Source organism: Euprymna scolopes, chromosome 6, assembly GCF_053919585.1.
Source record: "Euprymna scolopes isolate OS-2025 chromosome 6, ASM5391958v1, whole genome shotgun sequence".
In the NCBI taxonomy this organism is placed as follows: Eukaryota; Metazoa; Mollusca; class Cephalopoda; order Sepiida; family Sepiolidae; genus Euprymna; species Euprymna scolopes.
In genome coordinates this window covers 118622055-118633936 of record NC_136487.1, presented here as the reverse complement: position 1 = coordinate 118633936, position 11882 = coordinate 118622055, and the positions used below count along the sequence as shown (strand labels likewise).

The 11882-nt window shown below is 34.1% G+C and overlaps 1 protein-coding gene across 4 annotated transcripts in view; it reads left to right on the top strand.

Moving 5' to 3' along the window:
- The first annotated feature begins 4041 nt into the window (after positions 1–4041).
- LOC145277907 (sialin-like) overlaps positions 4042–11882 on the top strand; it is a 1209741-nt gene continuing 1201900 nt past the window's right edge. Inside the window, exon 1 of one of the 4 annotated variants that reach the window (XM_080129960.1) lies at positions 4042–4218. The gene's annotated coding sequence lies outside the window, so the exon portion shown is untranslated. Of the gene's footprint in view, positions 4219–7874; positions 8255–11882 lie in introns of those variants that run through there. The other 3 variants (XM_080129962.1, XM_080129961.1, XM_080129963.1) reach the window with 3 other exon arrangements.

Genomic DNA, 11882 nt, shown 5'->3' with positions numbered 1-11882 from the left:
CCCACTGATTTGGTGCACCTTAAAATGAGTTCGGTAACAAATGGGACTTTTTTCTTCCTCGAATCAATGCCTCTCCCCTGTGCTATTTGGCCACATACGGTCCAGTCAGGGTTACGGCGCATTGTATATGGAGTACCTCTATCGTTGCCAGGCCAAATGTTGAGCCCGATAGAGTTAACAACAAACGATTCAGCTCTGTATGTCAACAGATTGCGAGCTTATTTTAGTAAGCTCCCACCGATGCTCACTAGGAAACAGACCATTAGATCTTTGGTTCCAAACGACATTTCGTCTTGGACTCATGTTTTTCTTAGAAAGGACGCCGTGGAAGACCCCTAACTTCACCTTATACTGGCCCCTATCGCGCGCTTTCACGTACTGATAAACTTTTTACTTTAGATATCAGTGGTAAAAGAGAAACTGTCTCTATTGATAGAGTAAAAAAAAAAAAGCCTAAAAAAACACACGAGCCACACATTCCCCCTACTTTCACACAGCATCAAAACATGCATACACCTGAAGTAAATGCTCCAAATGAAGACAATCATGTCACCACTACATGTAGTGGTCGATGGGTACATTGGCCGAAGAGACTGTGTAAAACCTTGTATTTCTGTTAAGAAAATATTTTTTTCCTTGTTTTCCCTTCTTTCCAAAAAAAAAAAAAAAAGTTGCAAATATTCCCCAACTTTTCACACGGAATAAGAATTTTTTTTTTTCTTTCTCGCAAAAATAAATACAATAAAAATACATTTTGGCTATTTGTTATGCTACCTTTTTCTCTGTCGGCTTTCAGCCTAAGCAGGGGGTTATGTAGCAGAAACAAATGGAAATTTTTTTCTTCCTCGAATCAATGCCTCTCCCCTGTGCTATTTGGCCACATACTGACCAATCAGGGCTATGGCGCATTGATCTTTCCTATCCCCAAAGGAAATCGGCCAGCATCCGGTTTGAAGAAGAACAACTCGTCCTTACTGAGAGAGACACCAAACAGAACGGACCTCCCTTTTCTTCTCTCTCTCCACCTCGGTGATTTCTAACGGTATCGACGATTCCACTGGAATAACTACCGCGATAGCACCAGGTGGCCGGAGTCCAGCTTTTGACAAGGAACATATCACATTCTCCTTAATAAACCTTTTCTGTGTTACATTTTATGAAGTTGTTGCGTTTGTCATTTCAGAAGCTTGTATTGAATAATTTATTTTATTAGGTTGTGCCCTAAAAGCATTTAAACCCCTAAAACCACCATAAAGCGCGTCGGTACAAATATGTATCGTCTCATCTAACGGTATGTTAGTAAAGAGACTAGAGACATCGAAAGAACACAAAAAGGATGTCTCTGCATTCGAATCCAACTCATGTAGACATTCAACAACCCAAAAAGAATCAGGAATACAGTGCGTGCTGTATAATTCACGCACAGGCTGCAAAATTTCGACAAGCCACTGAGCCAAAGGATGTTGAGCAGAACATCATAGATAAAATAGGTCTCAGTGGCACACCTTGCTTATGGATTTTAGGGAGACCATACAATCTGGGACATTGTGATCCAGAGGGTCTAATCTTGTCATAAACATTCTTGCAAAAAAAAAAAAACAACAACAACACTCTTTTTTAATAATGCAAGTAGACGTCTTTGCATTTTGGCCTCGTTTTTTGCAAGTATAATCCGTCAATTTGACGGGGCCAAGTTTCCGGAATTTAGAAGCATCGTTAAGAATAAATAGCATTTTCTCAACGTAATCGGAATCATCCATAATCACAACTCCTGCTCCTTTGTCTGGTTTACACATATGAATGTCGGCATTTGATTTCAACGTTTTGATAGTTTTTAATTGCGTTTTATTCCAAAAAAAAAAAAAAAGCCGCTGTGATCAACAGGAGTGTTGCTATATCGGTGTGCTAAGTCAACCAAACTCGATTTCATCCCAAATATTTTCTAGGGAATAGGGAGTATTATATTTAAGCTGAGAAAACAAAACTTCAAAAGAAGCGAGTGTTCTCTCTTTATTTATACTAGTGGAGTGGGGGAGATACAGAAATCTTAGATAAAACTCGATTTTCGATGTCTGTGAGAATAGTTTTCGAAAAATTAAAAATATGTTTGCTTTCATTATTAGCCTCACAGCCATATCTTCTTCGAACCAGAAGAGCAAGGTGTTTATCATTATCACTGGAAGAATGTTACTTAACATACTCATCACTGATAGATAAATACTTGCAAAAGCGAAAAAAAAAAAAGTCAAAAAAGGACAAGAAACCCTTCACTACGAACCAGAGATGATGACGGGTACTAATATAAAATTCTAGCTTCTTTGTCATCTTATTAATATCGTCTCGTATAAATGCCCGCTCCATAGATAAGCTGGGTTTAACCTTAGATGCAGCAATGCGTTTACTAATGTAGAGTGGGGCCACATCTTGTTTCAGACAAGAACGTAAAAAAAAAAAAACAAAAAAAAAAACTATGGAAAGGTTGGTAGATCTAATTTTGCTCCCTAACCGAATAATATCGTTTAACTTGCCAATATGATATTGACTGTACCGCTTCCGTAAATATTTAAATAACTATTTAGAGGTACAAAATTTATATAAAGATTGAAATAGAATGTGCGGAAATTTCCCGAGAGAATATATTTAGATGACTTCGTGGCCAGGTTTGAATCTTCCGTCCGGCTGTGATCGTGACTCTCTACACTGATGATTCTCAAAAGAATGAAACACTAGTGTGTGTAGATATTTAAATCATTACAGTAATAATTATGTCAGCCTCTTTAAGAACTCGGTTCTTATTGGTGAACGCTTTCAACTTGAAATGTAAGTCGATCAGTTACGTTCACATGTACAGATCATGATGTTATAATCATTAGATCACCACGGACGGACGTCTCAACGTTTAATAATAAATGTTTAAATTTCAATTGTATTTCTCACGAATAAGTTGGCCATGTGGTTTGTTCCTTGCCAATCGAGTAATAGACGGCTTCGTAGCTGGGTACTTTTCATTACAACAAATATATTTTCAAATATTGTACTGGTATTTTATTTTCTTAATTTCATTCATCCAGAAGTCTTACAATAAAGACGAAACGTTAATGAACACATAACTTGGTTTGTTCCTTTTTTATCTCTCTCTCTCTCTCATCTCTCTCTCTCTCTCTCTCTCTCTCTCTCTCTCTCTATATATATATATATATATATATATATATATATATATATATATATATATGCGTGTGTGTGTGTGTGTGTGTGTGTGTGTATAATTTCATTAAATAAAATAGACGTTTTTTGTCTATTAATTCTGTTTTTGATCCTTTCCTGCTTCCGAATAATAGTCTTCACTTCTGACAGGAAATGGCTGATACAATCACCATATTTATCGTAAGTCCGAGTACTTTCCAATCTTTTTGGATTCATCGTCAGGGATAGATTAAGTACTCGGATTCACAACAAATATGGTGATTACATCAGCCAGTTTTTGCCAGAAGTGAAGACCGTTATTCGGAAGTTGGAAAAAATAAAAAAACAAGATTAATAGACAAAAACCGTCTATTTTATTTGATGCAATATATATATATATATATATATATATATATATATATATATATATATATATATATATATATATATATATTGCATCTTTTAATAAAGGGGTGGAGGGTGATAACGTACATACGAACATGAAATTGTTTCAGCATATTATTATAAATGATGATGTTAACTATTGCAGTTATACTTCGAATAAACAAGCGATGAAAAAAATTATTAAATTGATCAGCGTTGGAATGGAATTTTGAAATCTGTAGAACTCATTTATATGGATAGATTTTTTTAGTGCAATATTATACTCTAAATACACAGATGATGATGATGATAAATCATTAAATCGATCAGTTTGCGACTAGAATTTTGAAATCTGCTGAACTCATCCATTTCTCTGACTAATTCTTTATCTTACTTGATATTCGTCGTAGCTATTAATTGGGTTCTTCGTCAAAAGGATAATAAAGGCAGTCACAAGCTATAGCAGCTGCACTTGTAACGGTAGCAGTAGCTACAGTAGCAATGACCGTCGTCGTAGAATTTTAAGGAAAAGAGAAGCAGTGGTTATAGTAAGTGGAAACAGAATACTACTACTATTAAAGATCGTCTTATTATTAAGTAATAACTTTTTATCCAGACCTTGCTAACACTTTAATGCTCTACTTTATACAGGTGAGTGGCATATATATATACATATACAATATGCATATCAACACGTATGTAACCACTGTCGTCGTAGTTAGGCTCCATCGCCGTACGAATATTCCGAGCATCAGCATCAGCTAGACAAAAGAAAACATCTTGCCAAGAATGGTCCGATAATCATTCGCCCATTTCTACGCAACATGTTTTGATGGGAATTTTATAACGATATAAATAGAATATTAGTTCACGGAATCGTGGATAAGAGTAATAACAGACTAGTAAAAATAAGGACATAAACGCACTATTAAAGCTGAAGTGTATAAATATACTAACTGAAAAAAAAAACAAAAAAAAGAAACAAAACAAAAACGAAAAACAAACAAACAAAAAAAAAACAACAACAAAGACGCAAAGCTAAATAAAACGAATATAGTGAGGCTATTCTTTTGAAGTCTGCATTTCAATCCGGTAGGAAGTGGTTGGGCTCGAAACCGTAACCTGACATTTTGAGTAAACAGCTGTTATGATCTTATTGATGCTGATTGATTTCAAGTAATGTTTCAACCCTCCTCTCTTTGCAACAATGTTCTGTTTCACTCCCCTTCTTTCTCACTCTCTCTCCAACCATCTCCATTCCCCTCTTCCCATCTCTCTCTCTCTCTCCCTCTTACCTTCCCTCCATCATATCCTATTACTGGTATAAATACGTATTCTTCATATATCATTCTCTAAATGTATTCCTTGAAAGGAACATAAGCAACAGGATACTTCACGTATCTGTTTCTCTTGGATATGCTGTTCCTTATCTTTTCTTTGATAGAATGAAGGGGGTTCTGGATATTTTTGTCTGCTAGTGTAGTTGCCCGTGTCAGTCAGGATTTTTTTTTTTTGTCTTAAGTTTTTATCAAAATGAAAGAATAAAAACATGGGGTTTTCAGAAAAAAAAAGATGCAATTATCTAAAAGACAATTTCAAGTAAAATGGAAGAGCTAATTATTTGTTTGTTATTTTAAAGCCGTGAACATTTTTTTTTAAATTGTATCCTTATGTTATAATACATTACTACTTCCACCACCACCACCACTACTACTACTACTACTACTACTACTAATGATAATATTAATACTAATACTAACAACAACAATCATAAATATCGTATACAGATTACAGGAATATTGAGGTGACTTGCTATCACTCAGATTCTAGGGAAAACCACTTGTTATCTGCTAAGAATTAATGATAACAGCTTGTGCAAAACGTCTAAGTGAATAATAATAATAATAATAATAATAATAATAATAATAATAAAAGCAGCTGTTTGTTGCAGAACGCAAAGTCATTTGCAAAGGTTATTGATCTTTCAATAACCTTTGCGATGGACAGTACTGGAAATCTAAGGAGACTTATTGTCACTCAGACTCCAGGGACAGGGAACATCATGGGTTATTATCAGTGAGTAATCTCTGATGATGGTCAGTCACTCTTAGTAAGTACAAAAAATAAATAAATAAAATAATAATAATAATAATGCAATCAGGGAAGACTTGTTGTCACTCAGACTCTAGGGAACACCACTTATTATTACCAGTGAGCAATCCATGACTCCTGTGATAATAACACAATATATATATATATATATATATATATATATATATATATATATATATATATATATATATATATATATATACATTATAATAATAATAATACCCAAAATAATGATAATAGTATATGGCCACATTTTAAATCAAATGTTGCTTTTTTATATGTCCCTATTTAGTTGCCTCCCACACGAAAGAAGGTTACACAAGGTCGGTTTTTAATAGGCGGGATCCAGCTCCACAAAAAGGGGAACTTCGAACTGGACAGAAATAAAAAAAAAATACCTCAGTTTAGAAGGATTTCTCCTTCATTGACTGAGGAGAGAAAAGATGAAATGTATTTATCAGAAAACGTTACTACACATTTTTCCCTAGCCAAAATGCAAATGTGAAAAAAATAAAAATATGTTTATAAAAAATCCACTTTCTTTTTTCTGTTTTTATTTGAAATAAATGGACTGAAAAATTTAATACTAAATAATAGTTCTATATTTTGTTAAGATAGACATTAGCTATAAAAAAAGTTTTGTTTTTAAAATTTTAAAGAAATCTTTGTCAAACTAATAATAATAATAATAATAATAATAATAATAATAATAATAATAATAATAATAATAATAAACTCACTCTTGCCTTTCTTTTTGCTTTGTAAGTGGATTCATAGGAGCTTATATTAGCATAAACTGTAAGGCTATCACCTAAACAATCTATAACAAAAGGAAACGTGGAACAAAGGAAAGCAAAACCCTTTATCCTTTTAAAACAAATTGGGTGTCATCTAAGATCAAGCCACTGAGTAAATGTGGTATTTTGGTAAGAGTGGCTAGCATAGGATTAGCCCAACAGTTAAAAAAAAAACATTTTTAAAAAACAAAAAAACGTTTGGTATTCACACCTAAGGCAAAGAATGAACTTAAGGATTATTGTTTTTTTATTTTTAAACTTGTTGCTTTGCTTAAATAAAATAAACAATATCAGTATATGGCCAAATGACACTGGGGAGAGGCATTGACTTGCGAAAGAAAAAGAAAATACATTTGTTTCTGCTACATATGGCATACACAGCTGAGTGTATTTTGTCAGATGTTTCTACCGAATTTGAACTGAACCAAACCTACTTTTCGCAAACTAAGCCTAAAACATAAACTATGGTTAGTTTGGAATTAGTTTAGGGTTTGTTTAGGATTAGGTTAAAAAAAAAAAAAAGAAAGAAATAATAACAGTTTGGTTTAAATTCTGTAACAGTGAATACAAAGAAATTAAAAAAAAAAAAAAAAACAATTAAAAAAAGTAAAAAATCTATACCAAAATGAAAAGGGTCCTGGATATGACCTTAAACTATATCCGATGGTGAGGCCCCAGCTTGCGGGCTTTTGGGGAGTGTGGAGGCTCCACTGTGGAGGCTCCACTGTGGAGCCACCCTTTAATTGCCATTGTTCCCAGGTCCACTCTGACCCGGAGTGGTAGTACCTATTAGGGTCCCAACTATGGGTTAAATAGAAACTGACTTGATATACAAATATATTCTATTAAAAAAAAAAATCTTCAAAATCTTTGGATTCGGCATTAAATAACCTGAAAAGGGTTGATATGCCGTAAAACAAAAACAACCAACCAAAATGAAAAGATATATAGCATATGTTTAGAATGCATGTTTTGATCCTATAAATATCAAATTATTTTATAAATTTACTTCTTTTTTTTTTTTTTTTTTCGCGTTTTTATAATTTTACCTTTTAAATTTCTGTTTTATTTTCTGCAGTTTAAAACGTGTCATTGAGTGAATAGTTATGAATTCATACCTAAGGAAGAATTCTATAGTGTTCGATGATGATGATGATGATGATGATGATGATGATGATGGTTATTATTATTATTATTATTATTATTATTATAATAATAATAATAATAATAATAATAATAATAATAATAATAATAATAATAATAATAATAATGATGATGATGATGATGATATTATTATTTTTTTTTTGCGGGCGGGGGAGGTGTTAATTTTTAGTTACTGTTATAAAATAAGTATAACCAAGGATACCACTCTTTTGACCCCCCCCCCAAAAAAAAATCAAAAGATAGATCGTGACTAAAAATGCAATAAACCTTGCGTTTAAGCCCTGTAACAGCACTTAACGGCATATACGAAAATATATGCACGTGACGTTTTTTTTTGTTTTTATATTCCTTCCAGGTGTACGACATATGTTTCAAGAATCCGTCGAGTATTCCCATTATCTGAAAGACTATTTCGATCATTTTATTGTGTAAAAGAGCAGTGTATCCAGTATTGAATCCGGTTACCACAGTTCAACTTCCTGTCGATCTACACACATTTAATACCCCCCATCTCCCCCCCCCAAAAAAAAAATCAAGTTAATAATTTTAAAATGGAAGCATAAAATTATATATTCATTATTTTAAGTGAACATATCTTCAAAGGGCTTATACAGGTATGTAAAATTTAATATGTATATCAATTTAAAGACTTTTTTCTTTTATATATTTGAATACATGTTCAATACATTTTGTGTAAATTTGATTGGTTGGTGGGCACTCTTTCAATATGGGATCTACTGAATGGTTTCCAATCCAATATCTACCGAGTTGCCTACATTCTTAGATTTGATTTATTCATTAACCCTAAAATTAACTACAGCCCTAACTCTAACACTTCAATCTATGCTCTCTCTCTCTCTCTCTCTCTCTCTCTCTCTCTCTCTCTCTCTTTCTCTCCACCCCGTAAAACATTTACAACAAATACTCGTCCATCTGCAACAATTTCCATCACTCTCTATTTGTGCCTAAAACTAAACGAAAATGTCATGAGCAAAGTTTCTATTCTAGAACTCTAACTATAGCATGGTCGTATTCAAGTCTAATGGAAATAAATCTCGTTTAGTCGTCCTCTTATATGATTCAACCATACCCGAATTCCACCATTACTGATCATCATGGTGTTGTCTCACTGTCTGCCGAATACTCATTAACCCTTATCCTAAAGTGTCCCCCAGCGATTTAATAAATGATGCCCCCCCCCACCCTCGGTGAAAAAAAATTGAAAGATCACATATTGGATTAGAAGCCACTCGGTAGATTACACCATTGGGTAAATCCTATTTTGGAAAGGCACTGGATTGCTGACTAACGTGAGAATAAAACAACTCCGTTTTTTTTGTTTGTTTTATAATTTAAATTAAAAAAAAAAATTTTTATGGAAATCGTTCCAGACAACACATGAAGCCATTTGATGTAAGAAGCTATAAAAAAAATAACACAAAAAAAAAAACAAAACAAAAAAAACTACTATTTCGAGGCTAAAACCCAGCAAACAATAAATATTAGATGGATAGATTCTGACCTAAATACAGCAATTCTTCCTCCTTTGCCAGAAACATCGCTCACAAACTGTACAGACTAAAAGACGAAACAAAGGAATCGAGAGTTATGAGTCTGCCTAAAGTAAACCCCAAGGTCCACTATCTACTCTCTTAACCCATAACTTCAGTTGTGTAAACCATTTTATTATACGGTTTTACAAGAGAAAGAATTCTTTTTTTTTTAAAATTTAATTTAATGTATTTTACAGTGTGAACCGTTTGCATTTATTAAAGTGTCCAAAGGTATCCTGATATGGCTACTTCAGTTTTCTATAAAACAAAGTCATATTTCTGTTTACAAAAACTGAAAAAACTACCAGAGATACACTTACACGCCTTACCTATTCTGATTTAGTATGACCCCCCCCCCCCCGAGTAGCCTATGATAAAAAGAAAAACTATAATATTCATTTCTTTGGAATCCCCAGAGACACGAAATTAGTGCATGGCAGGCGAAAAAAAAAAAAAAATCATGCACTTTTATTCTTACTGGTAAATGTTAGAAAAATAACACTGAAAGTAGGTCAAACAGTCAGCTGCTGCGGACTTTTTATTACTCTCTTTCTGTTATATTATCTATATCATTATCATTATATTAGTTTGTGGACACCAGTACTTCCACACACTAATAGCACTGGTGTCCTCTTAATGTAAATACTTCTAACTTGACAAGCAGCAAGATCCCACGTTTTTCACTGTATATATCCCTCGATGCTGGAGAATCTTCTACTTTAAAAGTTTATTTTTTTAAACTGCTAAACTTTGGAGTTCCTACCCTGTTTCATGACCTCCCCAACTGCAGAAATTTAAGTATAATGTGAACAGACATCTCATTGCTCACCTCCCTACTTAGAATGTCTCTGTAGGCGTGGTCCCTAATTCACAGTAGCCCCTTACGCCTTAGTGGCAACTTGCCTTGTTTGAGATGAATATGATTAAAAAATACAAATTGAAAAAAATTAATAAATAAAAAGAGTAAGCAGATTTCAATGTTCAACCTGTGTTGTGGTTGGAGAGAAACGAGAAGCATTTTAATTTTTTGTTTTTATTTTTCATACATGAGTATAACTGTTTCACTTGATCTTCAAATTTCTTTTGTTATTCTGCTCGTGTACACTGTAACTCCCTATTCACATCATGTTTAAAAGTTAGCCTCATAGTTTTCTTCTTTGTTTACATCTTTGCTAGTTATGCACAATGTTGCTGGCTCAAATCACCATCCTCCATACATGCATTGCGTAAAAGACGCATATTTCTCATATTAGTATGGACTTGACATACCATGGGATTGCTTCCTTATAGGCTACAATTCGGTCATCTTCAACTCCAATGCCAACAAATACTTATTATAAACCGTTTTCATAAGTAATCAAACATTTCAGTCTGCAAAGAACAGTTTCTGGTGATGCACTGGTTCTGAGCACCACTGAATGTTTCTAGTGGTTAATGACACGGATGGACGACCTGGATGTTCTAAGTTTGAATCCAGTGCGTCCCACAAAAATCACTTTCACTTAGGATGTTGGCAAACTTTATGTGGTCCCTTCTGCAACACCTGTCTTTTTTGAAAGAATTCTGATTAGAATAATATCAGGGAAAATAATGCCAACCATAGAATCTTTGGATTTATACGATGATTGTAACTGGTTCTACCAGACCAGGCTGCCTAAAGATACTAGCTTCCTGACCTAAAATGCACTAAACATTGATTTTATTGTTGTTTTTTTTGTTTCCTCTTCCTTTGCAAAACTCAATCATGTTCTGCAAACCCCAAAACAACGACCCTCTCTCTCTCTCTCTTTCTCTCCTTTTACTGTCTCTCCCTCCGATGGGAGGTGGGGGTCAACACTTTGCTGTGGTTGGCAACCTGTGACACTTAAGGATGGGATTCTTGTGGCTGTTCAGTCCATAACTTGAGTTATAAAAACGAAGCTTCTCTTTTTCCACCATCAATGCTCTGACCCCAACCTGGCCTCAATTCTCGTCTTGGAGAAGCACCATGTCTTGATAAGCTTCTGAGACTGACCTTCACTCCTGATCTGAAATGGAACAAATCCATTGCCAAGATCACTGCACTGCAGCATTCCACTCTGGCCTTTACCTATTCCTATTCCAACCCCCATTAATAACTGCTAATAATTAACCCCACCCCCACCCCGAATTTGGTGTAAAGTGGTGACTGAGGGCCAATTAGTTATTTGGGAGTGGTTAATGACACGAATGGACGACCCGGATGTTCTAAGTTCGAATCTAGTGCATCCTACAAAAATCACTTTCACTTGGGATGTTGGCAAACTTTACATGGTCCCTTCCGCAACATCCGATGTCTTTTTTGAAAGAATTCTGACTAGAATAATATCGGGGAAACCAATGCCAACAATAGAATCTTTGGATTTATACAATGATGAATTGGTTATTTGAAGATATAACAAACTTTTATCAAAATTACTGGATTCAGCATTAAATAACTTCAAAAATAGGTTGATATGCCATAAAACAAAACGACCAAAATAAACAACCAAATCTTGATTGTGCCCGAAAGGGAAAAAGAGTATCAAGAATTCACCTCTAATGTGAGACTCCCACAAAATGCAGAATGAACCCCGCCCCCCAATTCGCAATTCAATATTCATATATTAAGGAGAGTAAAAGTTAATGCATTCACTGCTTTGTACGGAGCTGTCTTTTATAAATGTCAACT